The 15958-nt window shown below is 38.7% G+C and overlaps 1 protein-coding gene across 2 annotated transcripts in view; it reads left to right on the top strand.

Annotated features, from left to right (window-relative positions):
• LOC140134943 (uncharacterized) overlaps positions 1–15958 on the top strand; it is a 238955-nt gene that overhangs the window by 217655 nt on the left and 5342 nt on the right. The window lies entirely within an intron of this gene.

The following is a 15958-nucleotide window of genomic DNA, read 5'->3' as shown; positions in this document are numbered from 1 at the left end:
AGACACACAACATTAGGAACACTATCACACTGTCATTCCCAGTGCAGCGCTGGGACCAGGAAGCAGCAGGGGTCAAGCTTGTACCTCCCCCTCCTACTAGGAGACCTAAAGTGGAACTGTGACCCTAAACATCCAGAGGCTGCTGTGTGCCTTCCTCATAGATAACTGTAAGTTGTACAGTGTCTAAAGTTTATACAGTTCCCATTCATATATACCTGTGCAATGCATAATGTGTGTGTATATGTGACATTTACACACATATGCATAACACAGATATATAATATGTCATGTGTGTGTGTTTACGTCTGTGTTATGTGTATATAAGTATACGTGTGTGTCTGTATCTGTGCTGTGCATATTTGTGTGTATATGTGTATATATATATATGTGCCATGCATACTGTATATATGTGTGTACAGTATGTCTGTGTTATGCATACTGTATATATGTGTGTACTGTATATATCTGTGGTATGCATACTGTATATATGTGTGTACTGTATATGTCTGTGTTATTATAGGGGGGTGTATATAGTTATTATAGGGGGGTGTATATAGTTATTATAGGGGGTGTATATAGTTATTATAGGGAAGGTGTATATAGTTATTATATGGGGTGTATATAGTTATTATAGAGTAGTGTATATAGTTATTATAGGGGGTTTATATAGTTATTATAGGCGGTGCATACAGTTATTATAGGAGGGTGTATATAGTTATTATAGGGGGGTGTATATAGTTATTATAGAGGGGTGTATATATTTATTATAAGGGGGTGTATATAGTTATTATATGGGGTGTATACAGGTATTTTAGGAGGGTGTATATAGTTATTATAGGATGGTGTATATAGTTATTATAGGGAAGGTGTATATAGTTATTATAGGGGGGTGTATATAGTTATTATAGGGAAGGTATATATAGTTATTATAGGGAAGGTGTATACAGTTATTATAGGAGGGTGTATATAATTATTATAGGGTAAGTGTTTATAGTTATTATAGGGTAAGTGTATATAGTTATTATAGGGAAAGTGTATATAGTTATTATAGGGGACTATATAGTTAAAGGGGGAATGTTTATAGTTATAGGGGACTGTAAATAGTTATAGGGGACTGTATATAGTTATTAGAGGGGGTGTATATAGTTATCATAGAAGGACTGTATTAAGTTGTTATAGGGGAACTGTATATAGTTATTATATGGGGTGTATATAGTTATATTGGGTGTCTGTATATAGTTGTTATAATAGGGGGTGTATATAGTTATTATAGGGGGGTGTATATAGTTATTATAGGGAAGGTGTGTATAGTTATTATAGGGAGGGTGTATATAGTTATTATAGGAGGGTGTATATAGTTATTAGAGGGGGTGTATATAGTTATTATGGGTGTCTATATATAGTTGTTATTATAGGGGGTGTATATAGTTATTATAAGGGGGTGTATATAGTTATTATAGGGAAGGTGTACATAGTTATTATAGGAGGGTGTATATAGTTATTATAGGGAAGGTGTATATAGTTATTATAGGGGGTGTATATAGTTATTATAGGAGGGTGTATATAGTTATTATAGGAGGGTGTATATAGTTATTATAGGGAAGGTATATAATTAATAGGGGGTGTATATAGTTATTATCGGAGGGTGTATATAATTATTATAGGAGGGTGTATATAGTTATTATAGAGGGGTGTATATATTTATTATAAGGGGGTGTAAATAGTTATTATATGGGGTGTATACAGGTATTATAGGAGGGTGTATATAGTTATTATAGGATGGTGTATATAGTTATTATAGGGGGTGTATATGGTTATTATAGGATGGTGTATATAGTTATTATAGGGAAGGTGTATATAGTTATTATAGGGAAGGTGTATACAGTTATTATAGGAGGGTGTATATAATTATTATAGGGTAAGTGTTTATAGTTATTATAGGGTAAGTGTATATAGTTATTATAGGGAAAGTGTATATAGTTATTATAGGGGACTATATAGTTAAAGGGGGAATGTTTATAGTTATAGGGGACTGTAAATAGTTATAGGGGACTGTATATAGTTATTAGAGGGGGTGTATATAGTTATCATAGAAGGACTGTATTAAGTTGTTATAGGGGAACTGTATATAGTTATTATATGGGGTGTATATAGTTATATTAGGTGTCTGTATATAGTTGTTATAATAGGGGGTGTATATAGTTATTATAGGGGGGTGTATATAGTTATTATAGGGAAGGTGTGTATAGTTATTATAGGGAGGGTGTATATAGTTATTATAGGAGGGTGTATATAGTTATTATAGGGAAGGTGTATATAGTTATTATAGGGAAGGTGTATATAGTTATTATAGGGAGGGTGTATATAGTTATTAGAGGGGGTGTATATAGTTATTATGGGTGTCTATATATAGTTGTTATTATAGGGGGTGTATATAGTTATTATAAGGGGGTGTATATAGTTATTATAGGGAAGGTGTACATAGTTATTATAGGAGGGTGTATATAGTTATTATAGGGAAGGTGTATATAGTTATTATAGGGAAGGTGTATATAGTTATTGTAGGAGGGTGTATATAGTTATTATAGGGGGACTGTATATAGTTATTATAGGGAAGGTGTATATAGTTATTATAGGGGGTGTATATAGTTATTATAGGAGGGTGTATATAGTTATTATAGGAGGGTGTATATAGTTATTATAGGGAAGGTATATAATTAATAGGGGGTGTATATAGTTATTATCGGAGGGTGTATATAATTATTATAGGAGGGTGTATATAGTTATTATAGAGGGGTGTATATATTTATTATAAGGGGGTGTATATAGTTATTATATGGGGTGTATACAGGTATTATAGGAGGGTGTATATAGTTATTATAGGATGGTGTATATAGTTATTATAGGGGGTGTATATGGTTATTATAGGGAGGGTGTATATAGTTATTATAGGGGGGTGTATATAGTTATTATAGGGAAGGTGTATATAGTTATTATAGGGAAGGTGTATACAGTTATTATAGGAGGGTGTATATAATTATTATAGGGTAAGTGTATATAGTTATTATAGGGTAAGTGTATATAGTTATTATAGGGAAAGTGTATATAGTTATTATAGGGGACTGTATAGTTAAAGGGGGAATGTTTATAGTTATAGGGGACTGTATATAGTTATTAGAGGGGGTGTATATAGTTATCATAGAAGGACTGTATTAAGTTGTTATAGGGGAACTGTATATAGTTATTATATGGGGTGTATATAGTTATATTGGGTGTCTGTATATAGTTGTTATAATAGGGGGTGTATATAGTTATTATAGGGGGGTGTATATAGTTATTATAGGAGGGTGTATATAGTTATTATAGGGAAGGTGTGTATAGTTATTATAGGGAAGGTGTATATAGTTATTATAGGGGTGTATATAGTTATTATAGGAGGGTGTATATAGTTATTAGAGGGGGTGTATATAGTTATTATGGGTGTCTATATATAGTTGTTATTATAGGGGGTGTATATAGTTATTATAAGGGGGTGTATATAGTTATTATAGGGAAGGTGTACATAGTTATTATAGGAGGGTGTATATAGTTATTATAGGGAAGGTGTATATAGTTATTATAGGGAAGGTGTATATAGTTATTATAGGGAAGGTGTATATAGTTATTGTAGGAGGGTGTATATAGTTATTATAGGGAAGGTGTATATAGTTATTATAGGGAAGGTGTATATAGTTATTATAGGGAAGGTGTATATAGTTATTGTAGGAGGGTGTATATAGTTATTATAGGGGGACTGTATATAGTTATTATAGGGAAGGTGTATATAGTTATTATAGGGGGTGTATATAGTTATTATAGGAGGGTGTATATAGTTATTATAGGAGGGTGTATATAGTTATTATAGGGAAGGTATATAATTAATAGGGGGTGTATATAGTTATTATCGGAGGGTGTATATAATTATTATAGGAGGGTGTATATAGTTATTATAGGAGGGTGTATATAGTTATTATAGGTAAGGTGTATATAGTTATTATAGGGGGTGTATATAGTTATTATAGGAGGGTGTATATAGTTATTAGAGGGGGTGTATATAGTTATTAGAGGGGGTGTATATAGTTATTATGGGTGTCTATATATAGTTGTTATTATAGGGGGTGTATATAGTTATTATAGGGAAGGTGTGTATAGTTATTATAGGGAAGGTGTATATAGTTATTATAGGGGGTGTATATAGTTATTATAGGAGGGTGTATATAGTTATTAGAGGGGGTGTATATAGTTATTATGGGTGTCTATATATAGTTGTTATTATAGGGGGTGTATATAGTTATTATAAGGGGGTGTATATAGTTATTATAGGGAAGGTGTATATAGTTATTGTAGGAGGGTATATATAGTTATTATAGGGGGACTGTATATAGTTATTATAGGGAAGGTGTATATAGTTATTATAGGGGGTGTATATAGTTATTATAGGAGGGTGTATATAGTTATTATAGGGAAGGTGTATATAGTTATTGTAGGAGGGTGTATATAGTTATTATAGGGGGACTGTATATAGTTATTATAGGGAAGGTGTATATAGTTATTATAGGGGGTGTATATAGTTATTATAGGAGGGTGTATATAGTTATTATAGGAGGGTGTATATAGTTATTATAGGGAAGGTATATAATTAATAGGGGGTGTATATAGTTATTATCGGAGGGTGTATATCATTATTATAGGAGGGTGTATATAGTTATTATAGAGGGGTGTACATATTTATTATAAGGGGGTGTATATAGTTATTATATGGGGTGTATACAGGTATTATAGGAGGGTGTATATAGTTATTATAGGATGGTGTATATAGTTATTATAGGGAAGGTGTATATAGTTATTATAGGGGGGTGTATATAGTTATTATAGGGAAGGTATATATAGTTATTATAGGGAAGGTGTATACAGTTATTATAGGAGGGTGTATATAATTATTATAGGGTAAGTGTATATAATTATTATAGGGTAAGTGTATATAGTTATTATAGGGTAAGTGTATATAGTTATTATAGGGAAAGTGTATATAGTTATTATAGGGAAAGTGTATATAGTTATTATAGGGGACTATATAGTTAAAGGGGGAATGTTTATAGTTATAGGGGACTGTAAGTAGTTATAGGGGACTGTATATAGTTATTAGAGGGGGTGTATATAGTTATCATAGAAGGACTGTATTAAGTTGTTATAGGGGAACTGTATATAGTTATTATATGGGGTGTATATAGTTATATTGGGTGTCTGTATATAGTTGTTATAATAGGGGGTGTATATAGTTATTATAGGGGGTGTATATAGTTATTATAGGGAAGGTATATATAGTTATTATAGGGGGTGTATATAGTTATTATAGGAGGGTGTATATAGTTATTAGAGGGGGTGTATATAGTTATTATGGGTGTCTATATATAGTTGTTATTATAGGGGGTGTATATAGTTATTATAAGGGGGTGTATATAGTTATTATAGGGAAGGTGTACATAGTTATTATAGGAGGGTGTATATAGTTATTATAGGGAAGGTGTATATAGTTATTATAGGGAAGGTGTATATAGTTATTATAGGGAAGGTGTATATAGTTATTGTAGGAGGGTGTATATAGTTGTTATAGGGAAGGTGTATATAGTTATTATAGGGAAGGTGTATATAGTTATTATAGGGAACGTGTATATAGTTATTGTAGGAGGGTGTATATAGTTATTATAGGGGGACTGTATATAGTTATTATAGGGAAGGTGTATATAGTTATTATAGGGGGTGTTTATAGTTATTATAGGAGGGTGTATATAGTTATTATAGGAGGGTGTATATAGTTATTATAGGGAAGGTATATAATTAATAGGGGGTGTATATAGTTATTATCGGAGGGTGTATATAATTATTATAGGAGGGTGCATATAGTTATTATAGGAGGGTGTATATAGTTATTATAGGGGGGTGTATATCATTATTATAGGAGGGTGTATATAATTATTATAGGAGGGTGTATATAGTTATTATAGGAGGGTGTATACAGTTATTATAGGGAAGGTGTATATAGTTATTATAGGAGGGTGTATATAGTTATTATAGGGGAAATGTATATAGTTATTATAGGGGACTATATTGTTAAAGGGGGAATGTATATAGTTATAGGGGACTGTAAATAGTTATAGGGGACTGTATATAGTTATTAGAGGGGGTGTATATAGTTATTATGGGGGGGTGTATATAGGTATTATAGGAGGGTGTATATTGTTATTATAGGGAAGGTATATAGTTATTATAGGGGGTGTATATAGTTATTATCGGTGGGTGTATATAATTATTATAGGAGTGTGTATATAGTTATTATAGGGGGTGTATATAGTTATTATAGTGGGTGTATATAGTTATTATAGGGGGTGTATATAGTTATTATAGTGGGTGTATATAGTTATTATAGGAGGTTGTATATAGTTATTATAGGGGGTGTATATAGTTATTATAGTGGGTGTATATAGTTATTATAGGGAAGGTTTATATCATTATTATAGGGGGTGTAAACAGTTATTATAGGGAAGGTTTATATAGTTATTATAGGAGGGTGTATATAGTTATTATAGGAGGGTGTATATAGTTATTATAGGGGGGTGCATATAGTTATTATAGGGAAGGTATATATAGTTATTATAGGGAAGGTGTATATAGTTATTATAGGGAACGTGTATATAGTTATTTTAGGGAAGGTGTATATAATTATAAGGAGGCCGTAAATAGTTTTTATAGGGGGGTGTATATAGTTATTATAGGGGGACTGTATATAGTTATTATAGGGAAGGTGTATATAGTTATTATAGGGGGTGTATATAGTTATTATAGGGGGTGTATATAGTTATTATAGGTAAGGTGTATATAGTTATTATAGGAGGGTGTATATAGTTATTATAGGGGTGTATATAGTTATTATAGGGAAGGTGTATATAGTTATTATAGGGGGTGTATATAGTTATTATAGGGGGTGTATATAGTTATTATAGGTAAGGTGTATATAGTTATTATAGGAGGGTGTATATAGTTATTATAGGGGTGTATATAGTTATTATAGGGAAGGTGTATATAGTTATTATAGGGGGTGTATATAGTTATTATAGGGGGTGTATATAGTTATTATAGGGAAGGTGTATATAGTTATTATAGGGGGTGTATATAGTTATTATAGGGGGTGTATATAGTTATTATAGGGGGGTGTATATAGTTATTATAGGAAAGGTGTATATAGTTATTATAGGGGGTGTATATAGTTATTATAGGGAAGGTGTATATAGTTATTATAGGGGGTGTATATAGTTATTATAGGGGGTGTATATAGTTATTATAGGGAAGGTGTATATAGTTATTATAGGGAAGGTGTACATAGTTATTATAGGGAAGGTGTATATAGTTATTATAGGAGGGTGTATATAGTTATTATAGGGAAGGTGTATATAGTTATTATAGGGGGTGTATATAGTTATTATAGGGAAGGTGTATATAGTTATTATAGGAGGGTGTATATAGTTATTATAGGAGGGTGTATATAGTTATTATAGGAGGGTGTATATAGTTATTATAGGGAAGGTGTATATAGTTATTATAGGGGGTGTATACAGTTATTATAGGGAAGGTGTATATAGTTATTATAGGGGGGTGTATACAGTTATTATAGGGAAGGTGTATATATTTATTATAGGGGGTGTATATAGTTATTAAAGGGGGTGTATATAGTTATTATAGGGGGTGTATATAGTTATTATAGGGAAGGTGTATATAGTTATTATAGGTAAGGTGTATATAGTTATTATAGGGGGTGTATATAGTTTTTATAGGGAAGGTGTATATAGTTATTATAGGGGGTGTATATAGTTATTATAGGGGGTGTATATAGTTATTATAGGGAAGGTGTATATAGTTATTATAGGGAAGGTGTATATAGTTATTATAGGGGGGTGTATATAGTTATTATAGGGAAGGTGTATATAGTTATTATAGGGGGTGTATATAGTTATTATAGGGAAGGTGTATATAGTTATTATAGGAGGGTGTATATAGTTATTATAGGAGGGTGTATATAGTTATTATAGGAGGGTGTATATAGTTATTATAGGAGGGTGTATATAGTTATTATAGGGAAGGTGTATATAGTTATTATAGGAGGGTGTATATAGTTATTATAGGAGGGTGTATATAGTTATTATAGGGAAGGTGTATATAGTTATTATAGGGAAGGTATATATAGTTTTTATAGGGGGGTGTATATAGTTATTATAGGGGGGTGTATATAGTTATTATAGGAGGATGTATATAGTTATAGGAGGGTGTATATAGTTATTATAGGGAAGGTGTATATAGTTATTATAGGAGGGTGTATATAGTTATTATAGGAGGGTGTATATAGTTATTATAGGAGGGTGTATATAGTTATAGGAGGGTGTATATAGTTATTTTAGGGAAGGTGTATATAGTTATTATAGGAGGGTGTATATAGTTATTATAGGAAGGTGTATATAGTTATTATAGGGAAGGTGTATATAGTTATTATAGGGAAGGTGTATATAGTTATTATAGGAGGGTGTATATAGTTATTATAGGAGGGTGTATATAGTTATTATAGGGAAGGTGTATATAGTTATTATAGGAGGGTGTATATAGTTATTATAGGAGGGTGTATATAGTTATTATAGGGAAGGTGTATATAGTTTTTATAGGGGGGTGTATATAGTTATTATAGGGGGGTGTATATAGTTATTATAGGAGGATGTATATAGTTATAGGAGGGTGTATATAGTTATTATAGGGAAGGTGTATATAGTTATTATAGGAGGGTGTATATAGTTATTATAGGAGGGTGTATATAGTTATTATAGGGAAGGTGTATATAGTTATTATAGGGGGTGTATATAGTTATTATAGGGGGGTGTATATAGTTATTATAGGGAAGGTGTATATAGTGTGGGAGATTTGGCCCAGTAGAGTCTGAGGTAGTGGGGTTTTGTGATGCAGTTCAAGACAGTGACACCAAGATACAGTCCAAAACAGGTCTCGCCTGCGTTTAATGCAGCAGGTACAAAATAAAACAGCCTTTACATTCAGGCATTAAATAAACAAAAATCCTACCCGTCAGGGTGCTAACTATACAGGTATTCCACTAACTCACCACTATACAAAATCACTTGGCTGCTCCAGGCACAGAGGTCAGGGCTGTGTGCTCTCCAGCCTCCTTTCAGAGAGAGACCACACTCTTGGCTCTGCTGAGCCACTTTATGGAGACTGATTAGGCTGCTCCCATCACCTGTGTCCAAGGTGCTGGACAACACACCTCAGCACTAAGGCCTTGCATAATAGCAAAACCTAGGGGAAACATACCCCCCATCCACAGTTAACCCCTTCAGTGTCTCACAATAGTTATTATAGGGATTGTGTATATAGTTATTTTAGGGAAGGTATATATAATTATAGGGAGGCTGTATATAGTTTTTATAGGGGGGTGTATATAGTTATTATAGGGATTGTGTATATAGTTATTTTAGGGAAGGTATATATAATTATAGGGAGGCTGTATATAGTTTTTATAGGAGGGTGTATATAGTTATTATAGGGAAGGTGTATATAGTTATTTTAGGGAAGGTGTATATAATTATAGGGAGGCTGTATATAGTTTTTATAGGGGGGTGTATATAGTTATTATAGGAAAGGTGTATATAGTTATTATAGAAAAGGTGCGTATAGTTAATATAGGGGGTGTATATATTTATTATAGGGGACTATATAGTTATAGGGGGTGTATAGTTATTATGCTGGGGGAGCTGTATACGGTGATTGCTGGGGGAGCTGTATATAGTGATTGTCTAGACTACATTTACCATAGACTACATTCACCATATTTTGCGCCCAGGGGCCCCCACCAACCTTAATCCGGCCCTGCCCACTCCCGTCACACTTTATTAGGGCGGGCCAAATGCAATTGTCAAAGTGCAATATTCCAGATTCATGATTCCAGATTCCTCCATGAAATATGTGACACAGAGCACTACAGTTTTAATGTAGCCAATATATATATATATATATATATATATATATAATATATATATATACATATATAAAACACATATACCGTATATACTCGAGTATAAGCCGACCCAAGTATAAGCCGAGGCCCCTAATTTTACCACAAAAACATATATTTCTTTTACTCGAGTATAAGCCGAGTTTGGGTTTTCAGCACATTTTTTTGTGCTGAAAAACTAGGCTTATACTCGAGTATATATGGTATCTCTCTAGAGATGAGCGAGCACTAAAATGCTCGGGTACTCGTTATTCGAGACAAACTTTTCCCGATGCTCGAGTGCTCGTCTCGAATAACGAGCCCCATTGAAGTCAATGGGAGACTCGAGCATTTTTCAAGGGGACCAAGGCTCTGCACAGGGAAGCTTGGCCAAACACCTGGGAACCTCAGAAAAGGATGGAAACACCACGGAAATGGACAGGAAACAGCAGGGGCAGCATGCATGGATGCCTCTGAGGCTGCCTAATCGCACCATTATGCCAAAATTATGGGCAACAGCATGGCCATGACAGAGTGACAGAATGAAGCTAGATAGCATCTAAAACATCCAATAATTGACCCTGACACTATAGGGGACGGCATGCAGAGGCAGCGGCAGCAGCGGCAGGCTAGAGAGTGGCATGGCGACATACCCTAAATGGACTCAGGCTTCAAACCAATGGGTGGCAGAGAGGAACCAAAGGAGGTGAGCAAGATGCGCTCAAATAATATCGGTACATGATAAAAGTTTGCCAGTATATTTTGTGGATTACACAGCAGGGTGGCGACAAAGTTAACATGGAAGCCATGAAAACAACCCAAAATTCTGCCTGACACAGCTCGTTTGATAAGGGGACCATGTATGGAGGCAGTGAACTAGTAGTAGATTAAAGGTGCTGCAGTTAAAACTATGTTAGTTGGATCTTGGCATGGAGCTGGCGCTCCGCTGCCAGGCGAGCTTTCGCCAATCCAAGCCCCTGTCTCTAGGCTACTCCCCAAACAGCACTTCTAAGAACCTTTTGTATAAGATCAAGTGTAGTAGCGTTCTTATAAGTTTAGGATATGGCGGGTGAGGGGAATGTAAACAGAAGCGCAAGAAGCGCTGAAATAATATTGGTAAATGATAAAAGTTTGCCAGTATATTTTGTGGATAACACAGCTGGGTGGCGACAAAGTTAACAACTTTGATGTTGGAATCCATGAAAACAACCCAAATTTCTGCCTGACACACCTCGTTTGATAAAGGGACGATGTATGGAGGCAGCTATATGGACGACTTTTGGAGGTAGCAAGGGAGACAACGTGTGGAGGCTGCTATGGAGACAATTTAATTTGGATAGTGCCTGTATGTGGCAGTCCAAAAAAGTTTTCAAACCAGAGGAGCAGGTAGGTGGCCCTCCAGAAAAATGAAATAGATTGAGTGCCTGTATGTGGCAGTCCCAAAAAGTTTTCAAACCAGAGGAGCAGGTAGGTGGCCCTCCAGAAAAATGAAATAGATTGAGTGCCTGTATGTGGCAGTCCAAAAAAGTTTTCAAACCAGAGGAGCAGGTAGGTGGCCCTCCAGAAAAATTGAATAGATTGAGTGCCTGTATGTGGCAGTCCAAAAAAGTTTTCAAACCAGAGGAGCAGGTAGGTGGCCCTCCAGAAAAATTGAATAGATTGAGTGCCTGTATGTGGCACTCCCAAAAATTGTTTAAAACAGAGGACCGGGTCGGTGGCCCTCCAGAAAAATTAAATGCATAAAGTACTATAGCTAGAGCCAGTGGGCCCTGTCAAAAAAATAGCCAGTTTCCTCTGCTTTACTGTACAAAGAGGAGGAGAAGGAGGAAAATGAGGAGGAGGAGGAGTGGATAAATTATTCAGGTTGAGCTTCCTTCACCTGGTGGAGATTGGAAATTATGAGAAATCCAGGCTTTATTCATCTTAATAAGCGTCAGCCTGTCAGCGCTGTCAGTCGACAGGCGTGTACGCTTATCGGTGATGATGCCACCAGCTGCACTGAAAACCCGCTCGGACAAGACGCTAGCGGCAGGGCAGGCAAGAACCTCCAAGGCGTACAGCGCCAGTTCGTGCCACATGTCCAGCTTTGAAACCCAGTAGTTGTAGGGAGCTGTGTGATCATTTAGGACGATGGTATGGTCAGCTACGTACTCCCTCACCATCTTTCTGTAAAGATCAGCCCTACTCTGCCGAGACTGGGGACAGGTGACAGTGTCTTGCTGGGGTGACATAAAGCTGGCAAAAGCCTTGTAAAGCGTACCCTTGCCAGTGCTGGACAAGCTGCCTGCTCGCCTACTCTCCCTCGCTACTTGTCCCGCAGAACTACGCACTCTGCCGCTAGCGCTGTCAGAAGGGAAATACTGTTTCAGCTTGTGCACCAGGGCCTGCTGGTATTCATGCATTCTCACACTCCTTTCCTCTCCAGGGATGAGAGTGGAAAGATTTTGCTTGTACCGTGGGTCCAGGAGAGTGAACACCCAGTAATCGGTGCTGGAATAAATTCTTTGAACGCGAGGGTCACGGGATAGGCAGCCTAGCATGAAATCTGCCATATGCGCCAGAGTACCAACGCGTAAGAATTCACTCCCCTCACTGGCCTGACTGTCCATTTCCTCCTCCTCCAACTCCTCTTCTTCTGCCCATACACGCTGAACAGTGAAGGACTCAACAATGGTCCCCTCTTGTGTCTCGCCAACATTCTCCTCCTCTTCCTCCTCATCCTCCTCCACCTCCACCTCCTCCGATATGCGCTGAGAAACAGACCTAAGGGTGCTTTGGCTATCAACACGGGAATCTTCTTCCCCCGTCTCTTGTGACGAGCGCAAAGCTTCCGACTTCATGCTGATCAGAGAGTTTTTCAACAGGCCAAGCAGCGGGATGGTGAGGCTGATGATGGCGGCATCGCCACTGACCATCTGTGTTGACTCCTCAAAGTTACTCAGCACCTGACAGATATCAGACATCCACGTCCACTCCTCATTGTAGACTTGAGGAAGCTGACTGACCTGACTACCAGTTCTGGTGGAAGTTGACATCTGGCAGTCTACAATCGCTCGGCGCTGCTGGTAAACTCTGGATAACATGGTCAGTGTTGAATTCCACCTCGTGGGCACGTCGCACAACAGTCGGTGAGCGGGCAGTTGGAGGCGGCGCTGCGCTGCCCTGAGAGTGGCAGCATCTGTGCTGGACTTCCTGAAATGCGCACAGATGCGGCGCACCTTCGTGAGCAAATCAGACAGATTGGGGTATGTCTTGAGGAAACGCTGAACTATCAGATTTAACACATGGGCCAGGCATGGCACATGTGTCAGTCTGCCGAGTTGCAGAGCCGCCACCAGGTTACGGCCGTTGTCACACACAACCATGCCTGGCTTCAGGTTCAGCGGTGCCAGCCACAGATCAGTCTGCGCCGTGATGCCCTGTAATAGCTCTTGGGCGGTGTGCCTTTTATCGCCTAGGCTCAGCAGTTTGAGCACCGCCTGCTGTCGCTTAGCGACGGCACTGCTGCTGTGCCTAGAGCTACCGACTGATGGCGCCATGCCCACGGATGGTAGTTCGGAGGAGGAGGTGGAGGAGGGGTGGGAGGAGGAGGAGGCATAGTAGGCCTGAAACACCTAGACCGAGGTAGGCCCCGCAATCCTCGGCGTCGGCAGTATATGACCAGCCGCAGGGTCAGACTCGGTCCCAGCCTCCACCAAGTTAACCCAATGTGCCGCCAGCGATATTTAGTGGCCCTGCCCGGCAGCACTCGTCCACGTGTCCGTGGTCAGGTGGACCTTGTCAGAAACGGCGTTGGTCAGGGCACGGATGATGTTGTCTGACACATGCTGGTGCAGGGCTGGGACGGCACATCGGGAAAAGTAGTGGCAGCTGGGGACCGAATACCGAGGGGCGGCCGCCGCCATGAGGTTGCGAAAGGCCTCGGTCTCTACTAGCCTATAGGGCAGCATGTCCAGGCTAAGCAATCTGGAGATGTGGACATTAAGGGCTTGGGCGTGCGGGTGGGTTGCACTATATTTGCGTTTCCGCTCCAGCATCTGGGGTATGGAGAGCTGAACGCTGGTGGATGCTGTGGAGGATCGTGGAGGCGACGATGGGGTTTTTGTGGCAGGGTCCTGGGCAGGGGGCTGACTATCAGCTGACACAGGGGAAGGAGCAGTGGTGTGCACGGCCGGAGGTGAACGGGCTTGTTGCCACTGAGTGGGGTGTTTAGCATTCATATGCCTGCGCATACTGGTGGTAGTTAAGCTATTAGTGGTGGAACCCCTGCTGATCCTGGTTTGGCAAATGTTGCACACCACAGTCCGTCGGTCATCCGGTGTTTCCTTAAAGAACCTCCAGACTTCTGAAAATCTAGCCCTCGCCGCAGGAGCCCTCGCCACGGGAGCTTCACTAGTTGACACATTTGGCGCTGATGCACCAGCTCTGGCCCTGCCTCTCCGTCTGGCCCCACCACTGCCTCTTCCAACCTGTTCTGGTCGAGGACTCTCCTCCGTCTCAGAAGCACTGTGTTCACCCGGCCTATCAACCCAGCTTGGGTCTGTCACCTCATCATCCTCCGATCCCTCAGTCTGCTCCCCCCTCGGACTTCCTGCCCTGACAACAACTTCCCCACTGTCTGACAACCGTGTCTCCTCATCGTCGGACACCTCTTTACACACTTCTTCCACTACGTCAAGAAGGTCATCATCACCCACAGACTGTGACTGGTGGAAAACCTGGGCATCGGAAAATTGCTCAGCAGCAACCGGACAAGTGGTTTGTGAGTGTGGGAAGGGTCCAGAAAACAGTTCCTCAGAGTATGCCGGTTCAAATGCCAAATTTTCCTGGGAGGGGGCAGACTGGGGGGGAGGAGGCTGAGGTGCAGGAGCTGGAGGAGTGACTGACTGGTGGACAAATTGCTCGAAGCATTGTCGGCAATCCACGACATCACCTGTTCGCACTGTTCTGGCCTCAACAGTGCTCTACCACGAGTCCCAGTAACTTCAGACATGAACCTAGGGAGTGTAGCTCTGCGGCGTTCCCTTGCTCCCTCATAAGCAGGTGGTGTCTCACCCCGCCCAGGACCACGGCCTCTGACCCCTGCAGTAGTTGGACGCCCACGTCCCCGCCCTCGTCCTCTACCCCTAGCCCTCGGGTTAAACATTTTGAAAATGAGAGTTATAACTTTAATTTTTTTTTAACTTTTTTTTGTGTTTTTTGTTTTTTTTTGTGTTTTTTAGTTTTTAAAACCAAACGATGCTATCCTATTGCTATGGCTATTTTCTAGCCAAGTATGAAAGCACACTGCTATGCCAGATGAGATGACGCTGAGTTATTAAACAAAATAAACGTAAAATAAAAAAGGAAATGGCAGACTGTGCCTAATTGAAATCCAACCCCTAATAAATTTTCCCACTTCGGTCTTTGCAATGGATATGTGCGTCACTAAGCGCAAAACACAGCGGTCGCAAGTCTCACTACAAATTGCTCACAATTTGCTAGTAGATGCACTGCAGCAAGTACAGCCACCAGCAGATCAACCAGAAATCAAATATATATAACGCTACTGTAGGCGTAAGTAAGCCGTTTGGATTCTCCTATGGCTATTTTCTAGCCAAGTATGAAAGCACACTACTATGCCAGATGAGATGACGCTGAGTTATTAAAAAAATAAACGTAAAATAAAAAAGGAAATGGCAGACTGTGCCTAATTGAAATCCAACCCCTAATAAATTTTCCCACTTCGGTCTTTGCGATGGATATGTGCGTCACTAAGCGCAAAACACAGTGGTCGCAAGTCTCACTACAAATTGCTCACAATTTGCTAGTAGATGCACTGCAGCAAGTACAGCCACCAGCAGATCAACCAGAAATCAAATATATATAACGCTA

This window comes from Engystomops pustulosus, chromosome 6, assembly GCF_040894005.1.
Source record: "Engystomops pustulosus chromosome 6, aEngPut4.maternal, whole genome shotgun sequence".
Taxonomy (NCBI): Eukaryota; Metazoa; Chordata; class Amphibia; order Anura; family Leptodactylidae; genus Engystomops; species Engystomops pustulosus.
This window is presented reverse-complemented; position numbering and strand designations above follow the sequence as displayed.